Consider the following 16730-nt stretch of genomic DNA (forward strand, 5'->3'; position numbering starts at 1 on the left):
TGCCGCCACATGCAGGGGAGGAGATTCAATGTGAAAAAGGGGAGATAATGTGCTATCTCACTAATGGGCACCTGACAAGACGCAGGCTCATTTTTCACATCATGTCATCTGTGAGATTTGAATACAAGTAATGGCCACCATGAGCCGGGCGCTCTCCCAGCCATTACGCCTTTTGCCTCCTCACTTTTATTTGTGTTGACTTGTACAGTCGGAGGAGATGACAGTGCGCAGGGCGTACGGATCAGTCCGAGTGATGATCCCCATTGCGCTCCCCCTTCTTTTTGGCAGGCGTGCCAGGCGACGTCATATCAAATGGCGTAATCTGACAGAATAAAGGAATTTGCACACTGGCGACATCACAAACTCTTGTCTGTTGTAATTTTCTGACAGAGACAGAAGGGGGAAGTGAAGGCGCTTCTACAGCTTCATGTAGTAAGAATTAGTGTCACTCAAAGTTAAGCGGCTATTTCCGGATAAATAGGGGAGGATCTCCATGACATGTTTTGGGGCGCTGGGCCTTATAATACTATGCTAATGTGAGTGGATACTGATTGGTCATTGGATGTTTTCATTTCCACAGTCGTAGGATGCGACATGTCCAGAAATCTCTTCTGAAAAGGTTAGTGCGTAATTATTGCTTAAATTCCCTGCTGTTGTCAACTATGTTTAGTTCACAGCAACACCCAAAAAACTCGTTTTAATATTTGTACACAGCTGAAAATCAACACAACAATTAACATGTTTTGCTATTTAAGTGTGAGCTAGAAATTAATCCAACCTATGCTGTGAAAATATACAGAATCTGTTCTGAGGTGACGCGGCAATAAAACAGGCCAAAATTCAGAAGTCGCACAAATTGTATGCTTCAATCAATTACTTTTGGGGGGGAAAAAAAAAAGCGTTACTTCTTTGTCAGTTTCTTGGGAGGATGGATGAGAAAACAAGTGATTTCCTTATTAAGTTGAGGAGTCAAAGGCCTTGTTCCGGTGCGGTGGACTTCAAGAGCCCGGAAGATTAAGACATATATTGGATTTGTGATGGAGGCCACAAAGTTCATTTGGAAAATAAAACTGAATATTATTCACAATCCTTTTAAAATTCAGATTGCCAGCTGACCTGTGACTTGGAAGGAGTGTATTACATTTTCAATGAGCTGCTGCTTGTGTCACCAAAAGGATTCTGTCACCAGAATTTCTTCTCTCTGGAAAAGGGATTCACGGCGACGACGGCAGTTTTAGGGACTTAACGAAAAACAAGAATTTAGAATTTGTTGTTAATCAAAACATCCTCGGTCTTGACGATACTGAAATCTTCCTCGGGGCGAAATAAAAGACGCATGCACAATGCTAAAAGCTGATTTTCATATATATTAAAAGTGTGGCCGACGAAATTGCGCAAAAAGGCTAAAGCTCCAGCTTACGTCGCTACTTCCTCTCTTGATTCGAAATATCGTCTCCGTTGTGTGACCCTCGGAAAAAGACGGCCAATAATCTCATTCACGCACTGTTTCATTGGAAGAGACATCCCGCATCGGTCTGGAGAAGTAATATTCACGTTGTTTCGCCGCTTCCCAACCTACTTGTCATACACAAACATGATGAAAAGTTGACACTTTCCTCCAAGCAATATGCGCTCTCATAGAAATCTCAATTTAAACCTCCAAGCCAATGGAATCCGTGTACTGTACATCCACTGCTTCCCGCCGACACGATATTAAGTCCAAATTCCAATTTTACTGTTACAATAATGACAACTTTGGGATATTGAGGATGAATCCGCCGCATAATCAGTCAGTTCCTTATGTGGGAGGGATACAACCGGGCGTGGTAATAAAGCCACGACTTGTGCATGGTGAGCTCATTGCCACCGTCGCTCTCCACCGACCCCCCAACGCACCCCCATCTCCGTGCACCAGTGCCTGCCTCATCACTCCACACCAAATATCCCAGCCTTAATTGGTCTGGGCCCCTCCAACATGTTTGTAATGAAAAAAAAAGCAGCACATAATTCTTAGTTTGTTGGCTGGCAGAGCCCAATTTACAAAAGTGGAGGTGGGTGATAACCAGAGACACCACGGCTGTGGCGCGCTCCCAACAATGAATCACGCCACTGCCAGGGTTGAGCACAATATAATTGAGTCCAACATCTCTGAGCACTTTCAGCGTAATTAATGATAATCTGTAACAGAGGAATCTGAGATTCCAGTTCACAGAACTGTTTAATTAGGCCCCGTAATGAAAGCACAGGCACTACAAGAATATGGCCGGGCTCATGATTAATGATTTGTGCTCGTGAACACAAAAGTGCTGCACTGTTAACTCCAACCGATGCCGCCGTGTGTCGCTGGCATTTACGCGACAAAATGCATAGGAGCTGTTTGCAACCCCTTTAAATAAAACACGACAAATGTGACATTTTCCATGCTAGGTTTTACTGAAGAGAGAATCCTTTTTTTTTTTTTTTTGGAATGGAATCTAAAAATAAAAATGCAGTTGTAAAAAAAAAATATTCTAATATAAAATAGTTTCATTCATACTCATTGAAAAATCTACTTGACAAATATACTCGTCAGTGGCAGTTGGATTATTTGAAAACTAATCTAATTGTGATTTTATCAAATCGGTTGCGTTCAGTCCCACAACGGGGCTCACACGCCCATTTCTTCGTCGAGTCTTATGCACATTCAGACTGCGCTTGATGCTCGACTTGCTCTGGGCACAAAAATAAGGCCCTTTGGTTTGCAGTCTTTTAAGCCTTTACTAAGATAACTTCATAAAATTCGATCAAGCAAGTGCGGCGCGAATATAAATCACATGTCAGAGTACAACATAAATTATCACTTGAACTTTTCATGTTCCAGAAACAATTTAATGTGGACTGCATATCTCGACACTATTTAAAATAACAAAAGCAAATATATATATATATATATAAATATATAAATATATGACTAAATAAAACCTACCAACTGACTAAAATGAAGCATTTTTTATAGCAGCACCTGCTGTATTAAAATTGCACAAACAGATTGACATGTCAGGTAAAAAAGAAAAAGACATAATATAATTCACTCTTGTAATAAAAAACGGATATAAGAACTGAGATCTTTAAAAAAAAAAAAAAAAAAGGCACAAGTGGACTACATCATTGAATGCAATGCTCCAGCTCCTGTTTATGCCTCGCAGGCATCTTGTGTGGTTATTTCCTGGTAGTATAACAGAGTTGTGCGCCTTCATAACAGCATCAGGTAAGGCTCGCTGGTGGACGCGAGCGACCCGGGCTCTACTTTTAAGTGGATCTCGTGAAATGCGCACTAGCCATACCATTACAGAAACAAAATAAGGCATGTTTGGCATGAATTGGATTTCTCCCCACAGAAACAAAGCTATTAGTCACTGCCTGTCACTTCCTTGCCTGGCTCGAGCCGCGTGTTTTTGCGCGCAGCACTTCCAGTAAGTTCCCCCCCCCCCCCCCCCCCCCTCTCATATTTTGCGCATGCACTCGGTGCCCCCTTCGCTGGAAACAACTCAATAGTCATGCAAAGATCACTTCTGTTATGAAGTCGTAATATTCAGCACAGGTGCCCGCTATTCGTTTTATTCATGATTTCTTCAGTAAAATGTTGAAGCCTCCATCAAGCGGACAAGTGCCTTAGGAAAAAGTCCGCGTGAAAGGCAATGAGGGTAGAAAACCGTAGGCGCAGACGCTCATAAATCTACGACAAAACCTCGCACAAAAAAAAAAAAGAAAAAAATGAGAAGGATGAAAATGTAGACTGATTGCAGACAAAGAAATGACTCCACCACAGCCCCCCCCCCTCCCCCGAAGTCTAAATCTTGTTTAGTTCTTTTAATTCTACAGTTTGTGACCTGGATGTGGCCATCGCTGCACATGAGAGAAATTACAAAAGCCTCTCAGTCACAGCAGCCCAGCTTCCGCCAGCGCGGCAGCATTTGTCATTGCCAAAACGGCAGAGTTTAATTAAGTGTTGTGAGCAGCCTAGTGAGAAACACACTTTAAATTAAACCTCCCAACATGCCGCTATTGGTTCTTTACCTTCTCAACAATCAGCGGGGTATACGGCATAAATTTCTATCTCTCAAGGGGGAAAGGCAGCTGCCGTACTCCTGGCCACTCATAAACGTCTCGCTCTCCCCGAGAGCAATCTCCATTACAGCACATTTCATTAAAGCCCAGTTTGGAAATAGCGAGCGGATGAAAGCGATAATTAATGCCCCTCGCTAATTTTGCATTTTATTTGACTCTTAGTGAATTTAACGCTTGTTATCAGGGTTAACTGAAGGAAAAGCACATATGTTGGTACATTTTAAATTGTTCAGAAAAATGTCACGGCTAATCATCATTGGAAGTTTGTTAGTTGACATCAGTTGAAAGCACGGCTGAGAGTGATGCTTATTCAATGTCCCGTTCATAATTTTATTTAAAAAAAAATAGCGTACGTCCAAAAAAAAGATGCATGGAGGGTTTTGGTAAGCTCACTTTATCGGAGAAAAAAATTAATTCAATTTTAAAGGAAAGTGAACAAAAGCAGTAAAATAGATGTCTTTGAAAACCCACAGTATTTAGAAAATAAAACATTAACAAGGTTTATTCATTTAATTTTTTTTCAAGTTCGGCGGGCCGGATTAAAACGTCTAACGGGCCGCATGTGGCCCCCGGGCCGTATTTTGCCCACGCCTGACTTAAGCCGATGATCTGCTCCACTTTCCACACAATTCCTCTCACTGCTTGCCCCAAAATGTTTTTGTAGTATGGAGGTGTTAAACCAACATGCTTTTTATTTGGAGGGGGGGGGGGGCTCGTTAAAGTTGTTTGTCTCACTCAATCAGTGTGATGGCGACTACAAACTCTGTCTTTATCCTCTGCAAAAATGACTGATATTACAGCATCTTACCAAGTCTGTCTGTATCATACCCCCCCCCTGGTGGCCAAAGCCCGCAAGTTTGGCGTCTGCCCGATCAGACAGCCATGACACGTTCTATATTTATTAATGAGCGCGTACAGAGCCAAAGCTCACAACGGAAGAGGTGTAATTCTTCACCAAGATTGTCACGATAACTCCGTTGACTGATCCGCACAATAGACTGCTTGAGGACGGCGCCGCCGCAGCCTTGTAAAGGCAAGAGGAGGCCTTGACTGCTTTTTCATGCTGGTCTTGTTCGTGCCGGAGCGGGCTGAGTGGAATGAAACATCTTGAGTTTTGAGTGTTGCGACTTGTACGGGCTTCCTTTTTTCTCGTCGAGTATTTTCAGATGTTTGTTCCAGCGAGGAAGAGCTTTCATCTGTGTGGCTTTGGCTATTCGGACCTCCTCAACCTGTCCAGATTTAACTTAAAATAGTGTTGATATCGGTAAAATTCAACAACATCATAAATCGAATTGTGATCATTTAAGGATGATCCTCTGCTCCTTGTCTTGGCCCCACCAAATGATGTATGATCACGGGCGCGCCACGACTTAATGGACACTATTAGCTCTGTATTTAAACACGATCATGTCATTGATTCTCAAATTGATTTATTGATGTTAATTCAAGTGTTTCGCATATTAATCACAGCAAAGAAATCAATTTAGTGTATTTTATGAGCTGTTGTGTGATCAACTAATGATGAGAATTAATCAACTTTAATAAGAATTCAAACACCATTGTCGAGATAATTTGTCACTTTTGTAAGGAGGGGGAATAAACGCATGGCGCTGCAAAATTTTATACAATTATTTATTTTCAGGTCTTGCATTACTTTTTTATTTTTTTTTTATTTTAAATGACCAATAGCTTTGCTGGTAATTTACTTTTATTCCAATATGATATTCATTGCAAATATGTTGAGAATATTCATCTATCCATGATCGGAACCAAAGTCAGTGTTAAAAAAGCGGAACCTCAATTTGCTTTTCAAGCACATTTTTTTATTTTATATTATATAAAACAGCATAGTTTGCATCTTTTTTTTATTCACAAATATAAATGATAAATGAACATTTTTTATATTTATTTCTGCCGTATTTTGGATGTTGCCCACACTTTAAATGCCGTATTTGACTTATGTCGCGCAAGTTGTGTCCGATAAAGTCTAACTTTACAAAGAGGAGCAATAAAGCTTTTTTTCACTCTTATCTTGGCGTAAACACCGCAAGTGTTTGCACTCCAGAGAGCCATTTAAGTACTTCATTAGTGGTCTATGTCATGTCTTTAAAGTATTGATCCCTGCAGTCAATGGAAAAATAACAACCCCGTTATAAAGTACTTGTCCATAGCGACGGGCAACATAAATTATTTAAAAAGGGCAGATTCACACCGGCCGCCGAGCCATCAATCATCAGATATAGCCGTGGCAAAAAGCAGTGCTTCACACGTCCCTTCTCTCTTCCCACAGAAAGATTCTATCAGCCAGGTGGCTGTGAAGAGGCTCCGTGACCCGATGTCACTCACATTGTTGCCGCCGCCTTTGAAGGCATCCGTTGGCCGCTCCGGCCCGGAATGGGATGGCTAAATAGATTCCCCGTGTCGGCCACCCGGCCCGCTCTCGGCACACGCTTCAATTTGTCTCCCAATAAAAGGTGCGTAGAGGTGTTGGCGTTTCGCCCCAAACAATAGATGAATTTTTTATCGAACGGGTGAATTGAGGTGAAACTGCAGTCATCGCTATTCATTGCATTTTCCATTAAAAAAAAAAAAAAAGAAAAATGGAGAATGTGAGGCAGATTTCCCTTCGTAGTCATGGTTCAATGATGATTTAAAGTGTTGATTTAGTCAGCCAGTGTCGAACTAGGCTCTCGGAGCTTGTCCTGCAAATCATCATCTTTGACGTTCTGTCAAACTGAGTTTAAAATTTTCCAATATATATATTTTTGAATGAATTTGTGGATGAATCTGAATTTTTATCTGCCATTGATCAGAATCAACATTGGATTAAAAAAAAAAACTGTCATGCTCTTTATGTAATATCTCTAATAACTATAAACAATGTCGAGAATCCAAATTGACACATGACTATATATAAATAAAAAATATTCTTATTATACTTGCATGTTTCAAGATATTTTGAAAAGGATCTTGGATAAATGAAAAAAACAAAAAAAAAAAACATCCACCTAAACTGTCGTAAGTCATGCTCATGATGCGTGTCCTTTATCGCAAAGATGCACATAATAGCACCTCATCACAAACACATAAGAGCATCGTAAATGAAACCATGAAAAAGGCGACCATGCAAAAAATATATCTATAAAAAAAAATAAAAAAAACACACACTTCAGTGTGGCAGACATGCCTTTGAGTTGGACTTTCAAAACGGGACTTTGATTAATAATTGATGAGAAAACGGAGTGCGGCATGAAAGGCAGGAAGCGGTGGCATTCTTGTGATTGGCCGGGTACTCAAACTGCACTTTGTTGTTCTAAACGCCGCCCTGGACCCGTCCGTCCGTCCGTCCGTCCGTGCTCGTGCGCGTGTTTGTGTGACAGACCCACTGTGGACCAGACGAGCCCTGACGTAAGCGGGCGGGCATATGAATGGCTACATCTAAGGAGTGAATAATTGGCACCGAGCAGGAGCCTCCTACCTCGTTTCATTTTGTCACTTTGCAATTTATTGCCGCTCTCACTCGGCTCCACAGCATGATGGAAATTTCATGAGATTTTTAGACGAGACTTTCGACAGCCTCGGGATTTCATTTCGATTTGAATTCTTGTCAGGTTCGACCCTAATTATTTGCTCATTCATGAGATAAACAATTTTATATTTTTCAATGCAGTGATACCTTGACTTACAAGTGAATTTTTCACAGTGCCAATTTAAATGATATTAAATTAAAAGAAAGTTTTTTTTAGTGAGAAAGGAACCAAACAAATACAAAAGCACAACATTTTGGTTTGTGCTCGGCAGAGGTATCGGCAAATAGAATGTGGCGCTTTGTGAACGTTTGTGGACTCATGAAGGGATCATGTTAAGAGTTGAAGACCGGCGCGGAGGTGTTGGGGCTATCGAAGTGCACAACACTTAATGTCTGATGTCGGCCCCCCACCGGGAAGGATGCCGATCTGGATGTATTGTGGTGAGCGGTGGTGGTTCGGGGGGGGGGGTTTCTGTCCGGTTCTGCAACAACACGGAGGCAGAGAGGCACCCTAACTCTCTGTGATGGCCTCATGCCGCTCTGGCCTGGTGGCCAACACGACTTGACGCGCATTTGTGTGCTCGTGTTAGCTCACAATGAGGCACTACTGTACTTTTTGTGAAGGTTTTAGGTTTAGCGGATTGTATGAGTTATTCTTTAAGAGTGTATATATATATATATATATATATATATATATATGTGTGTATTTATTTATGTAATTTATTTTTCATAACTGGCTAATCCTTGCCTGGGTGATAATTTTCTTTATTAAAATCATGACAAAAATGGTGGTTGTTTCATAGGGGCTATTTTCAATTGGGAATATTTGTATTATATGCAAGTAAATGAAGTCCCATAAATCAAGGTACGATTGTATTCGGTTCATGCTCACAATACGCAGCATGAATAAACGAACTTTTAAACTGCATGCTGGCCGTGTGTGGAAACTCTGGAGATGTAGCAAGCTGACGGTGGAGCACAGCTCAATGAAACAATATGACAACAGAGGACAACAGCGGGGCGCTCCTACCCCAGCGTGCCCCAACCGCGCCGGGCCACGTGGCCGCCGCGACGGACACATCCGATCATTTGTCGTGAAACTCTCTGTGGCACCTGCCTCCACGGGGGAGTCTGTAACCACCAGCCCACAAAAAGGAGGCGCGCCGGGAGGGCCCGGGCCGGCCGCTTCCTCGCGAGCATGACCTCCGACACAACCGGTTTGCGCCGGACGGCCTCCAAGAGACATTGCTGGGGATTCCTTTCCGGCCCGAGCCGCGGGTTCTAATTGATGTGGCAGAGACGTCGGCACTAATCTTCTGCTTTTCCCATGGCCACCCTGTAAGCCCCTCATCCACTCCACTCCACTGTGAGAGCGGCAACTGCGGCTGCAAAGTCAATTCGATGCGGCCTGCCCGCTACCTGTTTAGTGTCAATCTATCTCTTGTAGACACACAACATGTTCACTTATCTGGCCCTGACACATTCTGGGTGATTTCTTATTACTGCTGCACGGGTCTATCAGCGCGCCGACAGCTAGGCCGATATCTCGCCAGCCGCTTATTACATGTGGAATAAGGGGACACTTGGTTTCCATATTTGTATGGAGGATGCCTATCTTTCGGTGCATACCTGGGCCCCCACAGTGCAAACGTGTGCCATTACTAATTTGTTTACAGTGATGTGCAAAGAGTCAAGTGTGACATGCTTAGCACACTCCCATCCCGCAACAATGTCAGCAACTTGGCTTAGAGGACAAGCTGTAATGGTGAGCCGACACTTGTAACTGCTTCGGTGACATCATTTTTAAAAGGAGAACACCAATCATGAATAACAATTACGTAGCAATGCAACAATTTAGATAAATAATCTCATTGGGATTTTTTTTTTTCCACCTGATATTGTGATTATGATTTATTATGCGAGTATTTTTTTTTCATGGTACTCTTCCCGAGTATGTTTTTTTTTTTTCTTCAATTTTTCTTCATACATATGATACTATTCAAGGATGTAACGATTTTCAAATCTAATGTTTCGAGTCAGTTGAATTCACTGAGATTATAATTGAATTGAATATGGTACGGCTGTGTCTTTTGTCATGTTTATTAATATGCAACAACATGTAAAATGTCTCCAAAGGCTAAATTATTTATCCAAGTTAATTAAATTCAAAGCAACCAAAATCAATCTGATCTATACTAAATATAAATACTTGGGGTGCATCTGTCGATACATGAATGCGATTCGATACATGCAACGATTTTTAAATGTAACGATTCAATTTGGTTTGTCAACTCAAAACCGATTTTTCCAATTTGAGTTGACTTTTGTTAATCTCCTATTGGTTAAATGATAAATAATACCTGCATCTCGTGCATGATTTTTATTGTATTATGCATACATCTTTAAATTATATATAAATAATATATTAAACATGCAGCCGTTTGTAAAGTTTCATCTCTGGAATATAACCCCCCCCCCCCGATAAACAAGGAGTGACTTATACTGTAAAATAAACGCTGTCCAGTGTCTAATATTCCAATGTTCCTCCAAACTCATCAAATGTTATTCAGGACTATAAGTGCAAAATGTCAGAGGAAATAGCTCGGCATTGTTGGAAGCAAAGGCATTTGTGTATTTCTAATTGATTGTAATTCTTTGTTGGCGAGACATTTGTGCAATGTGCTGGACTCACACAGGGCAGGAAACAGGAAAATAATCTTGAATTGGGAGTGATTGTTCAATATGGATTGAAACTCATAAATGGAAGACGTTCTTGCGTTCTCACCATTTTATTATACGATATGAAGCATGATCTTATCTCAGATATGCGGTAAAAGCTTTAAAAAAAAAAAAAATCTCTTTCTTTATTTGCACGCCATCGCCCCGGCTCCACGTCACATCACGCCGAAGCGCTCACGCAGATGCTGTTTGACCCTCGGGGGGGCTTGTGGCTGTCTCCAGTAATGCAAGTGTCCCCTGCCAGGGGACCAGGTCATGTTCTACGTGACGTTGGCGCAGCATTTTCATGCCACCAGACAGATTCAAATATTCTCGGCTTTTAGGATTTATAAAAGGTGTGAGGAATATTCCAAAAACAAATTCACAAATGATTGATATTGGTGAGATAAATATTGAAGTGATTGTGGTACAGTTACGTGACAGATTTTTTGGGGCGGACCCACGTGATGACATATTGCTAGGAAAAAAGACATTTTAAGAACGGACTGCTGAGTTTTCTAATCTATCGGTGTGATAATGCTCTCCTTTGCCGTGGTTGCTAACGGCTAGTAAGCGAAAACTAATCAATGTTCCAAGCCAAGCCACAGTGCTCGTTACCCGCAGCTAGCCACGTTCGTAGCTTGTTAGCTGAACTTGCTAATGGCGGTGGCTTCGTCACAGGAGTGAACTGTGGAACGTTTGTGTTGGAATACAATTTTCTGCTAGCAATACGCGGGAACGTTAGCGTCTCTTCTGTGAGTACGCTTATTCCTTCGATGATGACGCCACCTACTGGACGTAAGAACAGCCTTGCGACGTTTTCTTTTAGAAATATTGTAAAATATAGGTTTTGCTTTGGTATAATTGGTGAAACAAATGAGTGTTTTTCTACGAAGTGATCTCCAAAATGGAGTCCATTTTTTTTTTTTTTTTTTACTTATTCAAGTCAACCTGAATGCCAGTGTGGTATTTTTTTTTCTTCAGTGATAACGTGGTTTACTTTTAACACAGTAGATGGACACCTGACATGCCACCAGCAAATATATTACAAAACCAAAAAGCTGCCGGGTGATTGGGGGGGTTGGGGGCTGCGTGTCCTATAAATACAGTGAAGGTAATAGGCTATAAAGTGATCTTTAAGTGGAGTTTGAAGCACTCCCATAATGACTTTGGCATCCTTTTAGCAGCTCACATGACTCCCTCAGAGTAGTGATTATGAGTCGCCAACGAGGAGGTCTCGTGTGCAGGTCAGGCTGCAAGCCTCACTTTCACCTGCCAATCTTTACTTCACAGCGCCTTCTTTAAACGCTTAACTGCCTCACAGCGGCCACCATCAATTATTTGCGAGCGACGGTAAGTCATAGACACAACACAAAACTACAAATCAAGTCGCCATCCCATCTGATTGTGTGCACATTTAGTTTTATTCTTCATATACTTGAGTATGAGGCGAGGGCGCTTTTCAACTCACCGTAATGTGAGCAAAAAAAAATTCCAACCCGCAATTCTCCACTCGATTATTCAAATTTGAAAATGTTCGGCTCATTGTCTGCAAATTTTTATATGAGAGGTTTTACATGTTTTACTGTACGTGCTGCTCCTACATTTCAGAGAGTCAAACCATTCTAACTTCAAAACTTTTGAGTTCACTTCGAAAATGCTGTAATAATTTGGAATTTTTCACTGTAAAATTCTCAAATTAACAGTTATCGTATATTTTTGCCGACTCCTTCCACACTTCAGGATGCTACTTGACATTTGAAGAATTGAAATAATTCCGCAGCAATTTTAATTTCTTGGTTTTCCCCTTTTATTCATGATCTGATCTACTCTAGTTCATTGCAAACAATTTTGCAGGCACTTAAGTTACATCTCACGGACCGCCAAGGGGCGTGAGAACCGCAGTTTGAGTACGTCTGAGTTCCAGTCTGCCTCTTGCTGTAGGTCTTAATCAGAATTCCGCACAACATTCCCAGACATTTTCTAACGGCGCTCGGGTCGGTTATTACCCCGCCTCCTTTCCTTGCTTACATATCACACGGACACTGATGCATGGCGCTTTTTGAATTTTGCATTATGTTGGGGGTCAGAGGCGGCTTTCGGCAAGTGTCCTTAATTTCACAGGGTTAAGGCGCAGCGGATTCTCAGGGAATACAGATCACTTAGCACGGGCCCGTGACCGCCTGGAAGTTGGGCCCGCCGTCCTCTCCATTTGTTAAGCACATCCTTGCGCCCGCTCAACCGTTGAGGCGGCCGAGGTGAACGCGCAGTCCCAGAAGGAGGCGTGGCTCGGCGAGATCGCGAAAACAATGATTGGGCCTCAGCCTCGGTGTGTTGCACTTGTCTGTTGTTGCGCTTCGCCTCGTATTGCTTATGTATGTGTGTGTGTGTGTGTGTGTATGGCGAGCAGGCCGGCGCTTCCGATGCAATCCCATGTCGTCATGGAGCAAAGTTTAACGAGAGACAATCGGCTGGATTTGTGTAAACATGTCGTAATAGTAGGACAGTAGAAAACCAGCTCTTCACCCAGTGGGACTCAACAATAGCAAGTTAATCCATGCAATGCGCTGGAATTGAAGCTATTATTCCCCCCCCTCATCCCCTCCCCTCCCACCAACCCCCTCTTCAAACTAAAAGGAATTGTCCATGTATCAGTGATAATCCAATCATGTCGATACTAAGCTTTTTAATTTGATTACGAGTGTGAAAACGGACGGCAGTGTGACTCTCGCAGGATAACATCACAGACAACGGCGTCTAATTGTTGCTGGAAATTTACATATGGATCCCTTTTTTATTTTTTTTATTTTATGGTCAACCACGTTTTTAATCCGGCGCGTTCTGTGAAGTCGGGAAGTGGTGACAATGATTGAGGCCCTCAGATAGTTGGGATTTGAATAAAGCCGTACTTTTTAGAAAAGAGGTCTCAGACGGACGCTCGCTAGATTAACAGCTGACAGATCATGATGTACATTATTGGCTCTTTTTTTCGACAGCATGCAGGCTTCGCTGTGGAAATTCCTCCTATAATCTCTTGTACATTGTTGAAAACAGCAGATTAATGAGATTATGATGTTTTTTTTGTTTTTTTTTAAAGAATATTAAAATGCTGTACATGCTTTCTCGCATTGTGCCTGTCTTAAGGGGCACGAAAGAAATGTTTAGCAAGACGCGGAGGTCAGCCCATCAATAAATACTCTTCTATTGAGTCCGCAGACAAAATTGAGATAAGGTTTTTCATTACTGTATGTTATCGCAGAGCTTTGTTTGCTTCCTCGCAATATCATCTAATCCTCAACTCCTTTTGTTTGTTTTTCCCCAGCCTTCTTTTCGCCCCATTATAATAAGCTGAACCAAACCATTTCCACTTTATTTCTTTATTTTTCTACACGCGGTTTCGCTCTTTCGCCTCCGCATAAATGCCGACTTTATTTCCATGAAATTCTCCAATGACATCGATTTTACTTTTGCATAAAGGCATGAAGAATGCGCCTAATATTGTGGCGCCATTCATCTGCTAAGTGGACATTTGCATGGGTGCGAGAGGGGTTGGGGAGTCGCGCACTAACCTCCCGGGGTGACAGCAGTGCAGGGGGATGACATGTGACAGCTGTGACAGTCCTGAAGAAAAGTGGGGGGCACGCGGGCGGGGGTTCAAGCAGGCGACTTGCTGCGCCCCTGATCCAATTACGCCACTCGGCCCCCTGTCAGACCCAGCAGCTTGACTCCAGCCACTCTGAGGACGGTATTGATCTCTTGTCAGACGGAGCTGTTGCCCTCCCGAAACATCCGCCGCTGCTGAACTTTGCAGCCGTCCCGCCATAACACCCCCATTTAACATCCGAGACCCCCAGGCATGCCCCCTCCCAAATGAATGGCCAAACAAGAACACTTGGTAGACCTTTGCCAAGTCGGAACAATAATGCCAGATCGCGGCGGATTTTGCTCTAATCCACTGTACTTAAGTCGATTTGTATTTATTTATTTATTTTTTTTACCTAAGTATGAATTTTTCCGAAGGCTTTTCTTGTATGCCGTACATTTGAAAACCGGTGTCTGTCGTTGCGACTTAAAGTCAAATAATGCTAGCTACTTTTTCACGATGAAACGTGACGCAAATCGCAAAAAGGTGAAGTCAACCGCAGTTGAGATCTGGATTTGGTGATTCCTCATCCGTGCTTTTATTTGAGAGAACAGTTTGACATTTTTGTCTCATATGAACCCCCACCTACCCCCTCATTGACGTGGTTTAATTTTTCAGTTATCTGTTTTGGAATTTGTCAGTTCAGTGTTAGCAAAGCTACCTAACCAAAGCTAGCGCGCCAACGCTAGCTAGCTGGCTAGCCAAGTTACCAACGCATGTATTGTGCCGAATAGTTTTACTTATGTCCGAAAGTACATTGCTGAGTCCTTTTTAAATTTTAACTACGTAAAGGAGTTGAATCGTGCTACTTGGAGTGTAAGTACTTTTGCCCCTCCTGATATAATAAATGAAAATGGTAAAACCCATCCCCTGTTATTTCACATCTCATCTATTACGATCTTGCTAATTTTAATTTTTGTGTTAAACGTTTTTTGTGTGTGTTGAAATTTAATATACAGAGAAAGAGAAACTCAACCAAATGAAATGAAATTTCATTGCTTGCTGACTAAACAACTTAGCACTTTGGTCGCATCTTTTCCGACAGTTGTCGTGACGACTAAATTACTCGTGAATGTAACCATTTTCACATTGCGTTCCGAGTGAGTAGAAAGAAGCCAGAAAAAGGCAAGCATGGAGTCAGTCACGCAGAAGATTGCCACGGAAAGAGTTTTGATTCTTGATTGCAAAAGCAGTAATATTGCCACGTTGGAAACTTTTCACCTGGTTTGTGCTTAAGGGAGGAGTTATTGGATAAAAGTTTCGTTTTATTGGCCGACTGCTTCTCATATATAGCTATTAGGTTTTGACTCAATTTGTTAATGAGTCTTCTTTCTTCTTCCAATCGGCCAACGGGATTTACAAAGACACCCCCGCCCCCCCCAAAAAAAATATTGCATCATCAAGTAATCATATTTGACATAAATTTCATCTCATTATACACAACTACCAATTTAGTCCTTCAGCACCACATAGATATGCACTTTTGTAAAGTTGTACAACGTTTATTGCAGATTATTTATCAGACCCCCCAAGTTGCAGCTGACGGACCTCCGCAGGGCCTATGACCCCAGTTTGAGAACCACTGCAGATGCATACAAATTCCTACAAAATACCTTTTTGCTAAATTGCACCTGGCGGCATCATCACATTATGGAGACATGGGCAGGCAGTGTGTCCAACGTTTGAGAAATGTCTTTCTCTCTCAGCGAGACTTTGTTTGGAGTTATTAGCGAGTTTTGTTGCAGTACTTGTGTGATGAGAGGATGCTGCCTCTCCTGGCTGCTATGAAAGCATTTGATTAGAGATGATGAAAAGGCCATTGCAATTAGCGGGCCCCGGGTTCATTTTGCCGCCGCCGTAGGACGGGCTGCTCGAGACAGTGGCAGCTGCCAATAACATCAGCTTAGCGGGAAGAGACAATTAGGCCGAGGCCCCGTTACCGCCGCCCAGCCCAGTCCCACATCTCGAGACCTTTGCACCTCTGAGTGGCTGCAGGTCAATAGACACTGATATTGTCAGGAGCAACAGCTTGGAGCGGAGGTTAATCAAACCGCAGCCGCGCACGTCACTTTCGTTCGTCTTATTGTTCTCGCCGACAAAGGCCAAGCGCGGGGGAAACGACGACTTTGACGAGCATTGCTAGCAAGAACTTTAGCTACAACTGCGCAATCTTCCGAGATCTAACACAAGAGATGAAAGGTACCGTCAAACTCACTTACCTAACTTTACCACTAAAATTCCGATATTTCTTTCATGAAATTGGACTAGTGTATTCCCACCAGTCTGTTCACGTCGTTTTGTTGCGCTTTTCTTCGTTGCGCTGCTTCCTGTACCGTGTGTGGACGTGACATTTTTTTTTTGGTCCAATCAGATTTCGGATTCTGTGTTGCCAAGTCGAATGTGACCTTTAGAATCTGTGGAATTGAAACTATGTTAGTGATAAAAAGCCAAAAAGTTGGCATTTAGTGAAGTCAGCACACCCCCCCCCCAAAAAAACAATGCAGGCTCCTTTGTCTTGTATCTCAAATAAGATTCCCGACCAAAGAAAAACGACCAGTCAGAGAATTTTGGTGGATGTTTTAAACCGAAACTCGTCAGCCAATCAGAGCAGAGGCTTCCACGAATATCTAATTTATTATAACTGAGAGCCTGGCTACTCATTTCTTGTGAGCTTTAACTCTTCAGTACGTTGAGCTCGGGATGTATCCCTCACAATAAGTGAATATCGAAGGC

At 42.3% G+C, this 16730-nt stretch overlaps 1 long non-coding RNA gene across 1 annotated transcript in view; it reads left to right on the forward strand.

Moving 5' to 3' along the window:
- Positions 1-16730, forward strand: part of LOC148323700 (uncharacterized) — a 56190-nt gene that overhangs the window by 15958 nt on the left and 23502 nt on the right. Inside the window, exon 3 of the long non-coding RNA XR_015846435.1 lies at positions 6398-6581. This is a non-coding gene — a long non-coding RNA (uncharacterized LOC148323700). The remainder of the gene's footprint in view (positions 1-6397; positions 6582-16730) is intronic.

This window comes from Idiotropiscis lumnitzeri, chromosome 14 (assembly GCF_059441095.1).
Source record: "Idiotropiscis lumnitzeri isolate Australia: NSW breed Sydney's pygmy pipehorse chromosome 14, RoL_Ilum_1.0, whole genome shotgun sequence".
NCBI lineage: Eukaryota > Metazoa > Chordata > Actinopteri > Syngnathiformes > Syngnathidae > Idiotropiscis > Idiotropiscis lumnitzeri.